Source organism: Hylobates moloch, unplaced genomic scaffold, assembly GCF_009828535.3.
Source record: "Hylobates moloch isolate HMO894 unplaced genomic scaffold, HMol_V3 SCAFFOLD_4, whole genome shotgun sequence".
NCBI lineage: Eukaryota > Metazoa > Chordata > Mammalia > Primates > Hylobatidae > Hylobates > Hylobates moloch.
This window is the reverse complement of record NW_026652279.1, coordinates 136,641,892-136,658,672: the sequence shown is the minus strand read 5'-3', so window position 1 is coordinate 136,658,672 and position 16,781 is coordinate 136,641,892. Positions and strand designations below refer to the sequence as shown.

The window sequence follows — 16,781 nt, the reverse complement described above, 5'->3', positions numbered from 1 at the left end:
CAGATGATTTATTTTTAAAAGCCATGCTACTACCATGAAAGAGAATTACAACAAATGCTTTGCATATATTTAGATCTTCATAATTCAAGTGGAGACTTTGAACTGATTATTAGAAAATTGTTGATTTAAAAAAATTATTGTTAAATATCCTCAGTACCTTATAGTGCATAGGGTTTTGTGTATATTTTCTGCTTTAGACTCTTGCTGTCAATGAACAAAATGTTCATTTTTCTAATGCTGGTAGAGTAAATGCAGGAAAATCCCATCCTTAACTCACATCATTCTCTGTTTTGAACATGTTCACTATAATCGGTCTTAAAAGAAGTGACTAACTTCTGCTATTTTCATTTGCCATTTGGTGGCTTTGCAAAGGAGAAAAAACCACTTATTATTGACTACGCAAGTGTGACCCTGTGGAATAGGTGTTGATGAAAAGAGTCAAAGTCTACTAGGTATTTGAAGAGATTTATTCTGAGCCAAATAGGAGTGACCAATGGCCTGTGACACAGCTCTCAGATGATCCTGAGAACATGTGCCCAAGATGGTGAGGCCACAACTTGGTTTTAGGGAGACATGAGACATCAGTCGATACAGGTGAGATGTACATTGGTTCAGTCTGGAAAAACAGGACATGTAGAAGTGGGGGCTTCCAGGTCACAGGTAGATTAAAAGATTTTCTGCTTGGCAATTGGTTGAAAGAGTTATTTTCTAAAGACTTAGAATCAATGGAAAGGAATGTGTGGGTTACGATAAGGGGTTGTGGAGACCAAGGTTGTATCATGCAGGTAAAGTCTAGGTAGTAGGCTTCAGAGGGAATAGATTGTAAATGTTTCTTGTCAGACTTAAAGAGTCTGTTCTATCAGTAATTCCAAAAGGGAGGAAAGTAAAATGAGGTGTGCCTGCCCCCCACCCCTATCATGGCGTGAATTGGTTTTCAGGTTAACTTTGGAATGCCCTTTGCTGAGAGGAGGGGTCCATTCACATGGTTGTAGGGGCTTAGAGTTCTATTTTTGCTTTACACAGGGACCTCCAACTTGAGAAGCCAGACTGGAACCAGGAAATTGAAGCTCCGCTCTCCACCCTTCTGTAATTAGTCATGTAACATGAAAAGTCATTTGATCTGGATTATGATTTTCTAGCTGTTCCTTTGTTCATTACCTCATTCATTCATTCACTCACTCATTCCCTCAACCATTCCTTCATTTGTTCAGTTACATTGTAAACTGAATGCTTCCAGTGTGCCTAGTACTGTGTTGGATATTGATATAGAGTGGTGTATAAAGCAAATGCATTCACTGCTTCATGTATCTTAAAATTTTGTGGAGGAGTGGGACAAAACTAAGTGAAAAGCAGAATTAGTTGATAGCAGAGTCCCTGGACTCTGGAATCCGACTGCTGGGACTCCAAGCTCCACCACTTACAGCCCTGCGCAAGTTCTGGCACCTCTTTGTACTTGTATGTCCTCATTTATAATATGGAAATGTCAAAATGTGCAGATTTCATAAGGCTGTTGTGAGGAGTGAGTGAATTCATTTGTATAAAGCACTCAGAACAGCACCATATGGTAAGTACTGTGTAGATGTTAGCAACATACCTACAAATTTTCAATTTCAAATTGTGATGAAGGCTATAAAGGAAAAGAAGGTAATGTTATGAGAAAAAAAAAAGAGGAAACTTACTCTAGGTTGGGTTTTGTAGTAGGTAGTTTCTTCAGTTCTCTTTTCCTAATAAAATCTTGTTTTTATTCAGTCATTTCTCCTTCTGTCTCTCAGCTAGTAGGCTACAGGAAAGATTTGCCCAGGAATCCAGGCCCAAGCCAGTTTGTAAGTTTGTCCCTGGACATACAGTGGTTCCAGGAAATGTGGCTCAGTTTGTGCCAATGCAAGATCAAGGGCCTTTGTCAGGTGCTGAGACCAGCCCGGTTGTGAAGACCCTAACCCAGTGGCGCTCGAGGAATTAAAGACAAACACACAAAAATATAGAGTGTGGAGTGGGAAACCAGGGGGCTGACAGCCTTCACAGCTGAAAGCCTCAAACAGAGTTTTACCCACATGTTTATTGACAGCAAGCCAGTGATAAGCATTGTTTCTATAGATCACAGATTAACTAAAACAGGAAACAAAGGGATGGGCCGAAACAAAGGGATGGGCTCTGGCTAGTTATCTGCAGCAGGAGCATGTCCTTAAGGCACAGATCGCTCATGCTATTGTTTGTGGCTTAGGAACGCCTTAAGCGGTTTTCTACCCAGGGTGGGCCAGGTGTTCCTTGCCCTCATTCCAGTAAACCCACAACCTTCAGCGTGGGTCTCATGGCCATCACGAACATGTCACAGTGCTGCAGAGATTTTTATGGCCAGTTTTGGGGCCAGTTTATGGCCAGATTTGGGAGCCTGTTCCCAACAGCCAGGGGCTCTGAGAAGGTTTTCTAATTGGTTGTTGCATGTGGATTTAGAAACTGGAACTGTTATAGTTATTTCACTACCAGAGAGATGACGAAGTTAACATACTGATCAGGGCATTGTTGGGACAACTGGGAAAAAACTGTACCTGAATTCTGACAGAAATAAACCTGATGACTACTACCTGTGGTACTTTTTCAGTTTACCTGAGTTGAGTTGGTTTTTCTGTTACTTGTAGCCAAAACAAAGAGATGGGTCACAGAAGGCCACTTGTGGAGGTGAACAATTCAGGATAACTTTAGATTTGCTGATTTCTTTACTAATGGGAAGACTTGGGACCACTTACCAATATGAGGAAAGCTGGTTGGGGGAATGTGGGAGAAACAGGTTTTAGGGGTAAATCAAGAGTTCTTATTTCTATAATAAGATGAGCTGGGTGTTAACAGTGGTTTGCAAACTTTTTCTTTTTCTGACCTAAGACACCTCAGACATATGACATCTTAGTATCAGTAACTGTGATTTCTAAAGAATTGGCAGTTATTTTCACCAAAGGTTGATGAAATCAAAATCTATTGGGGGCTGGTAGGAAGGGTGATTTATCAGTGTTTTTCAATTTGATTGCACATAAGAACTTTGTGGGGAGTTAAAAAATGTGTATATGTCTACTAGATTCTTGGGTCCTTCTGTAGAGACATGGAATCAGAATCTCCAACGTGGGCCCTGGGAATCTCTGTTTAAAAATGGGCCATTGGGATGGAGTCAGCTTAGCACTTCTATGCAGCCTGAATTTGGAGAACCAGTGCATTAGGGGACCCAAGGCCCCTTCCTATACAGGTTTTTTTATTACGACTCCAGGAATCAATTCTACTTAAGCTCAGGAAACACCAGGGGCCTTAGGATTTGCCACAGTACGGTCTTGTTAAAACGCATGAGTAACATCATTACACTACTGCTTCTGGACACCACCTCTGGTGAAATTGTTATGACTTTTCTTTTTCTATAGTGTTAGTGAAAACTCGATCTCTGCAGGAATATTGGCAATACTGTGAGTGTGTTAACTGTTACCAAATGCTTGGGTGTTTGACTGATGGTTATTAGAACATCTGTCACTTAAACAGCAGTTAAAATAGCACTTTACATATCAGTAGTTTGGCAACTTCCTGGGAAGTCAGATGGTAGATCAGCCTGTAATCATAAGGTTGTGTTCTACAGTCATCGCAAGGACATTATTACCCGTGCTTTGCTGGAGCTAGATAATACCAGTAGATGAAATCTGTTGTCAGATGGTAAGAAGAAATGAGTCTAGGACACACCGAAGCATAATTATGAGCAGTGTTACAAGCAGTGGGGAGGTGGGATGATCTGTGATAGTGATGTGCTAAGGAGGGTCCTGGCTCCAAGGCCGAGACAGGGCCCCCAAATAATGAGATGATCTACAGGAAGACATTACTCTAATTAATGTAATTAAGACTTTACTTATAGTCATTTGGGCTACATTGTCAGCAAACCAATTTGCCCAAGGTGGTAATGATTGTCTCGGCTTTGGAAAATGATGCTGTAGGCGTTTGTGTAGGGATGGGGGGCAGGGGAGGGTACAATTTAGCTCTGCTTTGTTAAATCTTTTTTTTTCCTTTTTCCCTCCACCCTCCACTCTCCACCCTCATAGGTTTATGAGTGCTGGAAGAACATTTAGTCCTGGAAAAAGGCATTTTAACTCTTCTACCTAGTAAGAGATAAGGTTCTGACTTGACTTCCCCAGAAAGCAAGCAAGTTGTAAATATAATGTTCTTCTCTTTGCTTATCTGTTTTTTGAGGTAATGTACAATTTGGTAGTTACCCTAGGTATCATATTAAACTTTAGGTCTGTAGGTCTGGGGTGAGGCTTAGAACATTGGACACCTCGGACACATTTGCATCTGTTCATCTGGTCCATTTGCTGTCTCCGTAATTGAACTGCCCTTCATATATGTAGTTGATCTGAGACTAATAAAAATAATAATGGTGATGGCATAGGATTTTTAGAGGGTAATTCTTGGTTATGGATTAGGCAGTGAGAGCCATGAGAATTTCGTAGTTGTCACAGTGTTTTAATCATACTTGTCACCATCATTGTCATCACCTCCACTGTGGCCATTAGCAAATATTGGTTGAGGCTAATCAAGTGTAAGATTAGCAGGTTGGCAACTGGGAATAAGAGGTTTAAGTGATTTCAACATAACAGATAAACACTGGTAGTAGCCTAAGCTCATGTTAATTATGAGGTGAAGCTGTAGAGATAGTAAACATTTGTTGGGGCACTCGATATTCTCCGACATGAGATCTGCAATTGGTTTCAAGAAATGTGGAACTTTCAGGGCCTGGTTGAAGAGTGTTTCAAGGGAAAATTGATAAATAATTAACATTTAAGCCTTCTGCAGGTTTTCATTCTTTAACAAAATGTCTCAATCTCTCAGAGACTTAAAAGTCAGTATAGCTATCTGTATGTAGGAAATGAGAACTCAATGATCAGGAAATTTTAATGATAGTGCTTTTTCCATCATTCTTACATTTCTATAAAGAATATGACATTTACAGGTTTAATCAAGTTAAACATTTCTTTCAATGGCTTCATGGTTATTTCTACATTCCTTAGAAATATAATCATAGTACTTTGAAAGAGGATTTTGGTACAGCTGGAAAGTTTATAGCACTTAGTAATTTTTTGAGGCTGTAGTATTGAAGAAATTTATAGCTCCATTATATATGGAAATGGGGTCTGGAGAACATATGAACATTGAAATTCACGGATAGTTCTTTACTTGAAGTCCTTTCTCAGTGAGTTGAGGAACAAATAAATACAGATGGTCTTTACATCTTTTTTCTCTTAAGCCCTTACTTGCATTTCTTTCATGCCATTATGTATTGTAGATTCTAAGATGTAAAAAAAAAATAGCTTAAAAAGTGGCTCAACTGAATTTGAGCTCTGATTGCTTTGCAGGCATTCAGTGGCTCCCAAATATACAGCAGAACAGTTAGATTCACTCTTTTGTAAGCGAGTGGCTTCAGTGATAATGATGGTATGGAAGATGATAATGAAAAACTACATTGGCTATTTATGGAAACACATTTTTATGTATGAATGGGTACAGCCTAATCTTGTATACTGCTAGTATCTAGTCTGTAAGATTATTGTCATTGAAGGAATACATTTGGCTCAACCATTTACTTCATTCCTTATCTCTCTCCTTTTTTGTTGTTTTTTTGAAGCAGGATCTTTGTCTGTCACTCAGGCTGGAGTGCAATGGCATGAAGTTGGCTCACTGCAGCCTTGACCTCCCAGGCTCAAGTGATCCTCCCACCTTAGTCACCCTAGTAGCTGGGACTATGGACACGTGCCACCATGCCTGGACATTTTTTTTAATTTTTAGTGGAGATGAGGTCTCCCTGTGTTGCCTGGGCCAGTGTTGAACTCTTGGGATCAAGCGATCCTTTTGCCTTGGCCTTCCAAAGTGCTGGGATTACAGGTGTGAACCACTGCGTCTGGCCCCTCTTTCTTCTTTCTTATAACCAGTCCAGTTACTCAGAGAACGTTCAAGCTCCATACCATGGGTTGGTAGTTCTCTCCTTCTCTTTCTCTGAACTCCATCTCTGCTTTCCAGTTCTCTGAACTTCTCACCATTCCTCGTGCCCACCTGGCCTTCCACTTCTCTCTCTACACACATTGGTCTTTTTGTTGGGAATGCCGTCTTGTTCACCTGGTTTCCTGATCTTTACAAACCCTATTCACAAGTCACTTCCTTTGCTGTAGTCTTCTTGATATCAATCCCCATCCTCCAGATGAAAGTTGTTCCTTCCTTTGTGCTTCCCTGTTTATGGCTTTATTGAGGCAATTGTAGAGTATTTTTATTGTTGATTTGCAAGCCTCTCTTCACTAGTTTGTAAACTCACTGAAAGTACAGATAGGGCCATTTTTGTATCCTTAGCATCTAACACGATAACTAATATGTATTATTATTATTACTATTTTTTTTTTTTTTTTTTTGAGATGGAGTCTCGCTCTGTCACCCAGGCTGGAGTGCAGTGGCATGATCGCGGCTTACTGCAAGCTCCGCCTCCCGGGTTCACGCCATTCTCCTGCCTCAGACTCCCGAGTAGCTGGGACTATGGGCGCCTGCCACCACATCCAACTAATTTTTTTGTATTTTTAGTAGAGACGGGGTTTCACCGTGTTACCCAGGGTGGTCTTGATCTCCTGACCTCGTGATCCGCCCACCTCGGCCTCCCAAAGTGCTGGGATTACAGGTGTGAGCTACCGCGCCTTGCCAATATGTATTATTTATATGCTTTATTGAAATAATTTTAACAAAATATATGTTTTTTTGTTGTTTTCAAGTCTTTCCTTTCTCAGTAGGACTGTGCTATGTGTCCAGGATTATAAGAAGCATAAGGATAGACCAGGACACTAAAAGGTTCATATTGTGTTTGGAAGAAAAAGAACACACAGGGAAAATGTTAAATAATTAAGACAGTGAATGGTCCTACCACTGTTTTGGGAAAAAGAACACAGAGAAAGCATATAGGTCCTTAATAGAGAGCTAGGTAAAAGAGGTTTTATTTTAAAAAATAAAATAAAAGTCTACTAAAACTGAACTACTAGACATAGGAGTTAGCTAATATTGTGAGAAAGGCAAGTCAAGCCAGTAGAATGTCGTTAGAATGACAGTAAGAAACATAGTTGTTATTAATAAGTAGTGGTGGCCAAGCATAAAAACACACATTTATGAGGGAGTCATACAAACTGAAGCCACACAATCAATCAGAAACACGGTTAAAGAAGATAAAGTTTAGGTATTAGGCGAAGAATGTGTCAACAGGAAATCGAGAATGAACAGTATGGGGTCAGTGTTGTGGGGAAGGGAAAGGCAGGGAAGTTTGAAGAGCAGTTGAGAACAAAACACAAAGAACTAGTGAAAAGAATGACCTTGAAGCTAAGGCATTGCTTGCCCTAGGCTGGTAAAAAACATGCTCTCCTTCCTGCCAGGACTGGAGCGGATCAGAGTGTGACCAGCCCAGGGCTTGTTGGAGGAATCAGGTGTGCCAACGAGTGAGCTGGTAATTAGGTTAAGGGGGAGAATGGGGAATTGCAGTAGAACCAGATTGTGACAAGAGAGAGTGGTGGAGGAGGTAAGGAGGGAGACTCTTGAGGCAAAAGAATGGCAGAAAGGATATGTGAAACAAGGTCCCAGTTTGCATTTACCTAGTGCTTTCTTTTTCTAAGGCCCTAGGTCTGAAAGGGAAGGCCAAGCAGAGACAGTATCAGTTTCATAGGCCCCCAGGAGAACACATAGCCACTGGCTTGACTTGCCTTTCTGACAATATTAGCTAACTCTTATGTCTAGTAGTTCAGTTTTAGTAGACTTTTATTTTATTTTTTAAAAGCATGAGATTTTAAAAAACCATTAAAAAGATACTTGTAGAAATGTTTAGGATTTTTTTCATGAAATATAGTTAAAAGGTTTTCTACCTAAGGGGTATACATTAAATAGAGTGGTCGTAGAGTACTGTTTTAACACTTGCTTGTTTATGATACAGATAGGACGCAGGGAAATACTGGGTAAAAGAGGGCGGTTCCCTGTCAAAGGCCCCATCCTCAAGCCTGGAAACCCATGGCCTTAAATGGGAACAGGCATTCCTGTTTTTGCGCCCAAATGTTGCTTTTTCCAAGACCACTATGGCTTGCCACATCCCTACCCCGAGCCCATATAAACCCTAAGCTCCATGAGTCACGAGTAGAGAAACAGAGGAGCAGAAGAGCAGCAGAGTGGCAGAGCTGAGTGGCAGAGCTGAGCAGCAGAGTGGCAGAGCTGTGCAGCAGAGAAGGAGAGAAGAAAAGGAGCATCTGAACATTGAGAGTTTGGCTGGGGATGGTTGGAGAAGAGATTGGCCAGGGGACAGCCGAACTCCAGGGGAAGACCATCTTCCCACTCCATCCTCTTTCCAGCTCCCCATCCGTCCTGCTGAGATCCACCTGCACCACTCAATAAAATCCTCCCATTCATCATCCTTCAAGTCCGAGTGACCCGATTCCTCCTGGATGCCAGACAAGGACCCGGGTACCAAGAGGAGAGGGTGTAAAAGGCTGTCACCCTAACTCTCCACTGGGCTGGTTTAACACTTTGCCATCCATGAACGGCAACTACTTGAAAGGGCATTAATTGTAACACCCCTAGATGCTACCATGGGGCTAGAGACCAAAAGCGCTTACCCTGACTCCTGCACCTGCCCATCTGCATGCTCCCCATCCCATAAGGGGTTTGTGCGAACAACAGGGCTGACCTAGCAGACGAGTCACACCCCTGTTGTAAGACCCATGAGGGGGTTAGGGAACTCTCGTTTCATTTGTAAAAATCACCTGAGGTGCTTGTTGGACAACAGAGATTTCTAAGCCTCACCACAGACTTACAGAAACTAAATCTCTAGAGCAAGCACCTAGGAATTCATGTTCACAAGCATCCTAGGTACTTCTTGTGATTAGGCAGTTTGGGATAAATATTGCTTGTGTCAAATGAAAGACTTTTAAGTCCTTCTTGTAGGTCAAGGATTATAGTGCTTAATTTCTATGTCATGGTCTTAATTGTACTCCGGTTCCTACTTTGAGAGGTTATAAAAGGAGGTTTACTGTATTCTCCCATGTCTACCAGTAGTTTAACACAAGGGTTCTCAACTCCAGGTGATTTTATTCCCCAGTGGACATTTAGCAATATCTTGGAGACATGGAGACACTTTTGGTTGTCAGGCTGGTCACGTAGGTACTGTAGGCGTCTAATGAGTGGAGAGGTCAGGGATAATGCTAAATATTCTACAGTGCACAGGACAGCCTCCCATAAACAAAGAATGATCTGGGCAAAAGTATCAATTGAAGACCCTGGCCTTAAGGTCTGTCAGTATTAATTAATACATAAACCATTTAATTAGTTAGTAAAATCTTAAATTGATGTATAATGTATATCCCATGTCACTGACATCCATATTAAGATGTAGAACATTTCCAGCACTCAGTGCTTTCTTAGACCTTCTTCCAGTTGATACCCATTCCCCCTTAGAAATCATTATCCTGATTTCTGTCATCATAGATGACTTTTGCTTGTGCCTGAACTTTATATAAATAGAATCCTACAGTATGCACTCTTTGGGGTCTGACTTCTTTTACTCAGCATTGTGTCTGGGAGGTATATTCGTGGTGTTGCATACAGGAGAAACTTGCCCTTTTTTATTCTTGTAGTGTGTATACCACAATTTAGTTATCCATTTACTGCTGATGGGCTTTGTGTTGTTGCAAACTTGTGATTAATATGAATAAAGGTGTTATGGACACTTCTGTGTATGTCTTTTGGTGGACGTAGGCTGTCATTTCTGTTGCATATATGCCTAGGAGAGGAATTGCTATGTCTTTGTATAGCATTGGTTTGGGCTTAGTAGATACTGCCAGGTTTCTGGAGTGTTGGACCAGTTTCCACTCCCACCAGCAATGTGTGATAGTTCTAATAGCTCTACATTCTTCTTAGTGTGTAATATTGTTAGTTTTTACATTTTAGCCATTCTTGTAGGGAATGTATTTGTATGTCATGGAGGTTTGAATTTGCATTTTGCAGATGACTAATGATGTGCTAAGCACCTTTTCATATGCATTGGCCATTTGGATGTTATCTTTTGTGAAGTGCTTGTTCAGGTCTTTTGCCCATTAAAAAAATTGTCTTATGATTTGTAGAAGTTCTTTAAATATTCTGGATATGTGTCCTTTTTCAGAGAGATATATATATATTGCAAATCCATTCTTCTAGTTTGTTGCTTGCCTTTTCATTCTCTTTTGAGAAACAGAAGCTCTTAATGAAATACAATTTATCAGTCTTCTATTATATTAGTGCTTTTGTATCCTTTCTAGGAAATCATTGCTTATCCCAAACACCTGAGGTCTTTGGATGCTCAGGTTTCTGTTAGCTCAGCACTTTGTAGTGAACCAGATTTATTTATAGCTATTATGGCTTTTTTTTGTTTGTTTTGGTCTAATCCACGTGGTTTATATCGGACACTAAGCCTATGTGAGAGCTGAGAGTGGTGCATGCCTATAATCCTAGCTACTGGGCTGAGGTGGGAGGATGGTTTGAGCTCAAGAGTGTGAGGCCAGCCTGGGCAATATAGTGGGACCCTGTCCCTAGGAAAAAAAAAGCCTATATGAGTAGCAGATTCATATTTATAAATGTATTATATATATGCGTTAGAAGAGAAGTCCTTTTACTTGTTAAGTTGAGCTAGGCAGTTGATTGGTGAATATTTTCTTTAAAGCAGGGTATTAGAAAGGATACATTTCCTAAACATTTTAAGCCAACCTTTTGCTAGGCTTTTGGGGTAGGTCCACATCAAGGCCGTGTCTTTACATATGGGTGCATTAGTGACAGTGGAGACTCTTCGGTTTTTTGACTATATCATACGTTAAAAGTACCTTTAGCGTTCGTGAGAATATAAAGATACTTGTGAATTGGTTAGAGTTCAAAGTCATCCTGAAGTTTTATCATTTTTCCTCGTTTTATTTTATGATTGTTTTGTCTGTACTTGATTTGACAATTTCTCATTTTAGTGAATTAAAAAAATGTATGTAATTTAAAAATTTTATTTATGTTCCCAGGCTGGACTTGAGCTCCTAGGCTCAAGTGATCCTCCTGCCTCAGTCTCCCAGGCAGCTGGAACTACAGGCCTGTCCCATGGCACTTGGCTTGGTGAATTTTTTGTTTTGTGTCTTGTAAGACTTTTTTTTTTAACTCCAATTTTATTAGCTTACATATATTTAATTACATAAATATAATTATAATCATTGTATAGTAAGCACAAATAGGACTGGGGACAAACACAGTTGACTTATAAGCATTGGGTTCAATTCAGGACAGAGATGTCTAGGTGTATGGAGTGGGGGCCCCTAGCTATCCTTAGCCAGTGGACTGTGGGCACATGGAACATGCATGTTTTACAGAGGCAGTGGAGAGTGAGGGTTAATTCATCGACTTATTTACAGGATGGTGGATGAAGGTTCTCCAGTTCTCATTGAGCCGTGTAGTCGGAAAGGCAGGATGGGAGGGAGGGAAAACCAGATAATTTTGACCTTTCTGATCAGTTACACAGAATCTCTACCTTCTCTAACTGAAGAAAGAATCAGAAGCAGATGAAAGAGTAGTCATATATTTAACTAGGGAAAGCATTTATATACTCATGTTTACATTTTTCCCAGAGAGTACTTAATTTTTAAATTTGAAACAGTAGCTTGGGATTAGACAGAGGAATCTAACACCTATAAAAGGTTATATTGGAGTACATTTCCAATGTAGTTATACAAAGGACTTTACAGATCGTATTTCAAAAGAAAAAAATATACCTTTAGATCAGATCATTATAAACCCTGGGAAAAGGGACTGGGGATTTGTGTGTTCTTGTTAGGTCTTGCTTGTTAGTATCTCCAGACATCCTGTACTAACATGCCAAAATCCACCCAATAAATTCTGTTGGAAAGCGACCTGCTGCCAGTTTGAAGCTGCCTATTGCTTAATAAAGTCTAGCAGTTTCGATATGTTTTTCTGCAGAAACTGAATAAATATAGCAAGGTAGAATCTGTATTTAATTTTGGATCTGATAACATCTTTTACTTAAAAGTTGGAAGTAATTTTTGCATGCAGCTGTAATTTCATGTGAACCGTATTTTTAAATTTTGTAGGATAAATCTTGTAAGAATTTAAAATGGAATATCTATGCTAACATTTCTATTAATCTTTTTGTCAAAGCCTGGAAAGAACCTATTAAGTAGTAGGAGTAGGTACTTTAAATAACATTTCAGAATGTTAGATTGTCTACTTTCTTTTAATAAATCACAATAGAGGCCAGGTGCCATGGATCACACCTGTAATCCCAGAACTTTGGGAATATAAGGTGGAAAGATCACTAATCTATTTTTATTTTTGTTTTTGTAGAGATGGGGTCTTGCTGTGTTGCCGAGGCTGGTCTTGAACTCTTGGGCATGGTGGCACACCTGTAGTCCCAGGCTCCCAGGGGGCTGAAGTAGGAAGATTGTTTGAGCCTGGAGGGTGGAGGCTGCAGTGAACCATGATCATGCCACTGCACTTCAGCCTAAGCAAGAGAGCAAGACTTTGTCTCAAAAACAAAAACAAAAACAAAAACAATAGAGATTTATTACAGGATGGATTATTAGAAATAATTGTATTTTTACAGAATATTCCTTTTATTTTCATGTTTGTTTCATTTATTATTGGCAATGCCAGGTAACAGGATCCACATATGATTTTTCTTGTTCGATATTATTAAATAAGAATTTTTTTTTTTTGGAGACAGAGTCTTGCTCTGTCCTCCAAGCTGGATGGCAGTGGCACTATCACGGCTCACTGCAACCTCTGCCTCCCCGGTTCAAGAGATTCTCCCACCTCAGCCTCCTGAGTAGCTGGGATTACAGGCACATGCCACCACGCCTGGCTAATTTTTGTATTTTTAGTAGAGACAGGGTTTTGCCACGTTGGCCAGGCTAGTCTTGAACACCTGACCTCAACTGATTCACCCACCTTGGCCTCCCAAAGTGCTGGGATTATGGGTGTGAGCCACTGCGCCCAGCCAATAATCTTTTTAAAATAGAAAATGTTTTCTCTACCTAGTGGAAGTATATATATTTTTATATATATATATATATATATATACATACTTTAAAGCAAGAAAAATGCTACCTAAAAATTTTATTTATGCTATTTATAAAGTAATATAATATAAAATTTAATTAATTCAGGAATTATGTATTATGACTGATTTGTGCCAGGAACGTTAGAAATACGAAGAATAAGCCTCACAGAAGCTGATAGGAATTTTAATGCATTTGAAAATGATTTTCTTGAAATTTTGCTTATTTTTGGCAGAAAAGACTAAAACCTACAATTGCCAACATTTTTATAAATGTAATGTTATGGGTTTATTAAACCTGTATTTATTGAGCCCTACTTTACATCACAGTGGCCATAGTTGCCATTCATTTCTTTTTATTGTTTTCCTTGTTTTTCTTCATTATGATGTAGTGTCAGAATTTCCGTTTTCCTCCAGAGGTGTCCTTCATTTAGTATAATAGCAACAGTCCTGACACGTGTATGTTTCAGATGTTACTGTTGTCTTTTCATTCGCTTTATACTTTCAAAAAAAGCCCTTCAGTATTAAGTCTTTTGATAGCACCTTTGACATTTATTTAAATTTTATCACATCCATTCAGATACATGCAGATATGTTATCTGGCTTTTTTTCCAGGAAATTACAAATAGAAAGGATGAAATTGGTAACTTTGATCTCTTTTTGTAAGTGTATAACACTGTGATCAATACTCTAGTTTTCCTTCTGGAGCATCGGTTTGTGACAATATGCGGAGAATACTGCCAACCAGGTAAGCCCACCAGAACCTAAGTGTCTGGAGTTTTTACTGAGGCTTCCTTATATAGGCATGATTAATTGAGGCATTAGACATAGGGTTGAACTCAATCTTCAGCCCTTCCCACCTCCCCAAAGGTCAGGCTGATATCACCTGGTGGCCCCAAGCCCCACCTTTAATCACATGGTTGGTCTTTCTAGCTTGGCCATTCTCCATTCTCGGTCCTCTTATTACCATAAACTATCTAGGGTCCACTGTGAGCCCCCTCATTAGCATAAACTATCAAGTGTAGTTTGAGGGCCCCACCATGAATAATAAAGATACTCCTATCAATAGGAAGAGTCCAGTGATTTAGAAGTTACCACTCAGGAGCTAGGACAAAGGCCAGCCACATTCTTATCAAGTGTCCTTCTATTTCCCCCAAAAGTATAGTATGTCTTATTTTATTAGGTGCCTGCAAAATTGATCTATGTACCATTTCTTTACCGTATTTGCATTGCAGTGCGCATGAAGAGCTCTTAATTCAGAACTTTTCTCTGCCACTAATTGTGTGGTTTGGGTAAATCACTTAACTTGTTTGAGACTCACTTTTCTTGTCCATAAGATGGAGTGAATAGTACCTACTTATTAGAGCGAAAAAAAGTGCCTTGCAGTGTCTGCACATAAAAGATGCTCTATAAAATAATAACTATTATTATTATGTGTGTCTTTTTCTTGTAATCAAATGCTGTATTTAAGAGTCAGTAGATAATTTTTTTCTGTTACTTATTAAGCATACATTCTAGGACTGTTTTCATTTAACTCGGCTATTTGTAATATAGATATGTAATATTACATATTTTGTCAAATATATGACATACATATTAATATTTATAATATATATTTTGAGTGAGACTCCATCTTTACAAAATATAAAAAATGTAGCCAGGCATGGTGGTGCTAGCCTGTGGTTCTAGCTACCCGGGAGGCTGAGGTGGGAGGATCCCTTGAGCCCAGGAGTTTGAGGATGTAGTGACCTATGATTGCACCACTGCACTCCAGCCTGGGTGACAGAACAAGTTCCTGTCTCAAAAAAAAAACTCCAGAAACTTTTGTATGTATATTTATATGTGCTCTATATTATAATTTATATACTTATATATAATGTGTTATGTAAATATCATATTTGTAATCAATATAATATACATTAAATATATTCATGCAATATGTATTTTATATCACATATATGTGTATATATATTAAAAGGAGAGTTTAACCAAAAAACTGATAATATAATTGTTTTGACACTTGGCTGTGTCCTGTGAAGCAAACTAAATCATTACTAGTGTTTAAACTATTGTACTTGAATTAATTTTATATTTTTTGATAACATCTGTAAATTAATTCTTTAGTACAAGATGGAATTTTAAGTAAGTAAATTTCTTTTGGACCATGTTTTGACTAGTACTGTGTTATTTTTCTTTTGACTGATTTCATTACACCACTTACTTAAGTTTTGACTTGTTTTTTGGTTGCTTACATTTTTAAAGTACATCTTCATGTTTACCCTTCCTTTCAAGTAAACTCCATATTTATTAAAGGTGCTTTATAATCAGTTTATAATGCTTGGGATTACTCAGTAAATGTTATTGTCTGCCTAGAAATTGGAAATTAGATTAGCTTTTTGCATTTCCTCCGTAGTAAATAAAGGTACTATCTTGGAGTTTATGACCCAAAATAACCCTAATTAGTATATGAAAGCTCCATGTATGCAGAAACTATGGATATATGACATGAACATATCTTGATAAAACTGTGAGCATATATATAAAACTGTGAGCATATCTTTGTAAAACTTGTCATATTGGTTGACAAAGCTAAATTAAGACACTAATTAAAAATGTGGGACTATAACTTAAAACCTTTATTAACAGTAGCAGTAAAAGCAATAATAATGAGAAAATGTTTGATAGAAAATTTATTTTTATTTCATAGTTTTCTAAGAACCTGCCAACTAATTTCGATGACTAAACATTAACCCACATTCCATTGCATAACCATTCCACAGAAGCTTTTACAAATTGCCGTCAAGTAATTTTCAACAAAGAAACTGGTGGAAGTTGAACTATACGGTATTAAATCATAAAAGGCTTCAATCCCTGATATATGAGGGATATGGAGGATTGAAGTAATTATCTAGATCACAGGAGAGAAGATAACAATTTTAGGTGTGGTGACATAGACATGTCATATGAAAGTCTTTTTTTCTCTTTTTAAAGTGTCTGTTTCCAGCTTTTGGTGTGGCCTGTTGTTGTGATGAGGAAGCCTGAGGCGGCCGTCAGGGGATAGCGTCTGGAGGGCCTAGGCCTCTTGCTCAGTGTCTTCAGCCAGAGCAGCTGGTTTTATTTGATTTATGTGCTGGTATTCTCTGAAAGACATCTTTTGAAAAAAAATTCTCTGAGTTCCAGAACCAGGCTGGTTTGGAAACCACTGGCCTAACAGAATGTTTAAGTATTTTTGACATAAGCTGAGCAGCGGAAAATGATACAGGAACATAAGTAGTAGCAGGGGAGAGAGACAGTTCACATGGCAGAGGGGAGATTAATTTTCTCTCCACACACCACAGTGCAAATGAGAAGAATGTAATATGATTGTTTCATGCTACCCATATGCTATTTGCTGGAATTATGCTGCACTTTAAAAAATTTAGGTAAAATTCTTATAGAGTGAAGTATTTTAAATAAAGGAGACGACTCCGTAGTTTTTAGAACATTCGTAATGTTGTGCAAGCATCACCTCTATCTAGTTCCAGAACATTTTCATCACTGTGTTGTACTTTTAAATTTATTTATGGAGTTTATTTGTGCTGTGCTTCTTTCTAGAAAAAGCTTGGGAGTGGCTTCTCATTAAGGCTATTAATAAAATAGAAATGGAAGATCCGAACCAAGGAAAGGAGAAAGAAGCTAA

General features: G+C 38.8%; 1 protein-coding gene across 2 annotated transcripts in view; it reads left to right on the top strand.

The window, feature by feature from the left end:
- The window catches only part of TBC1D4 (TBC1 domain family member 4), a 198,637-nt gene that overhangs the window by 16,144 nt on the left and 165,712 nt on the right, over positions 1-16,781 (top strand). The gene's annotated exons all lie outside the window — the stretch shown is intronic.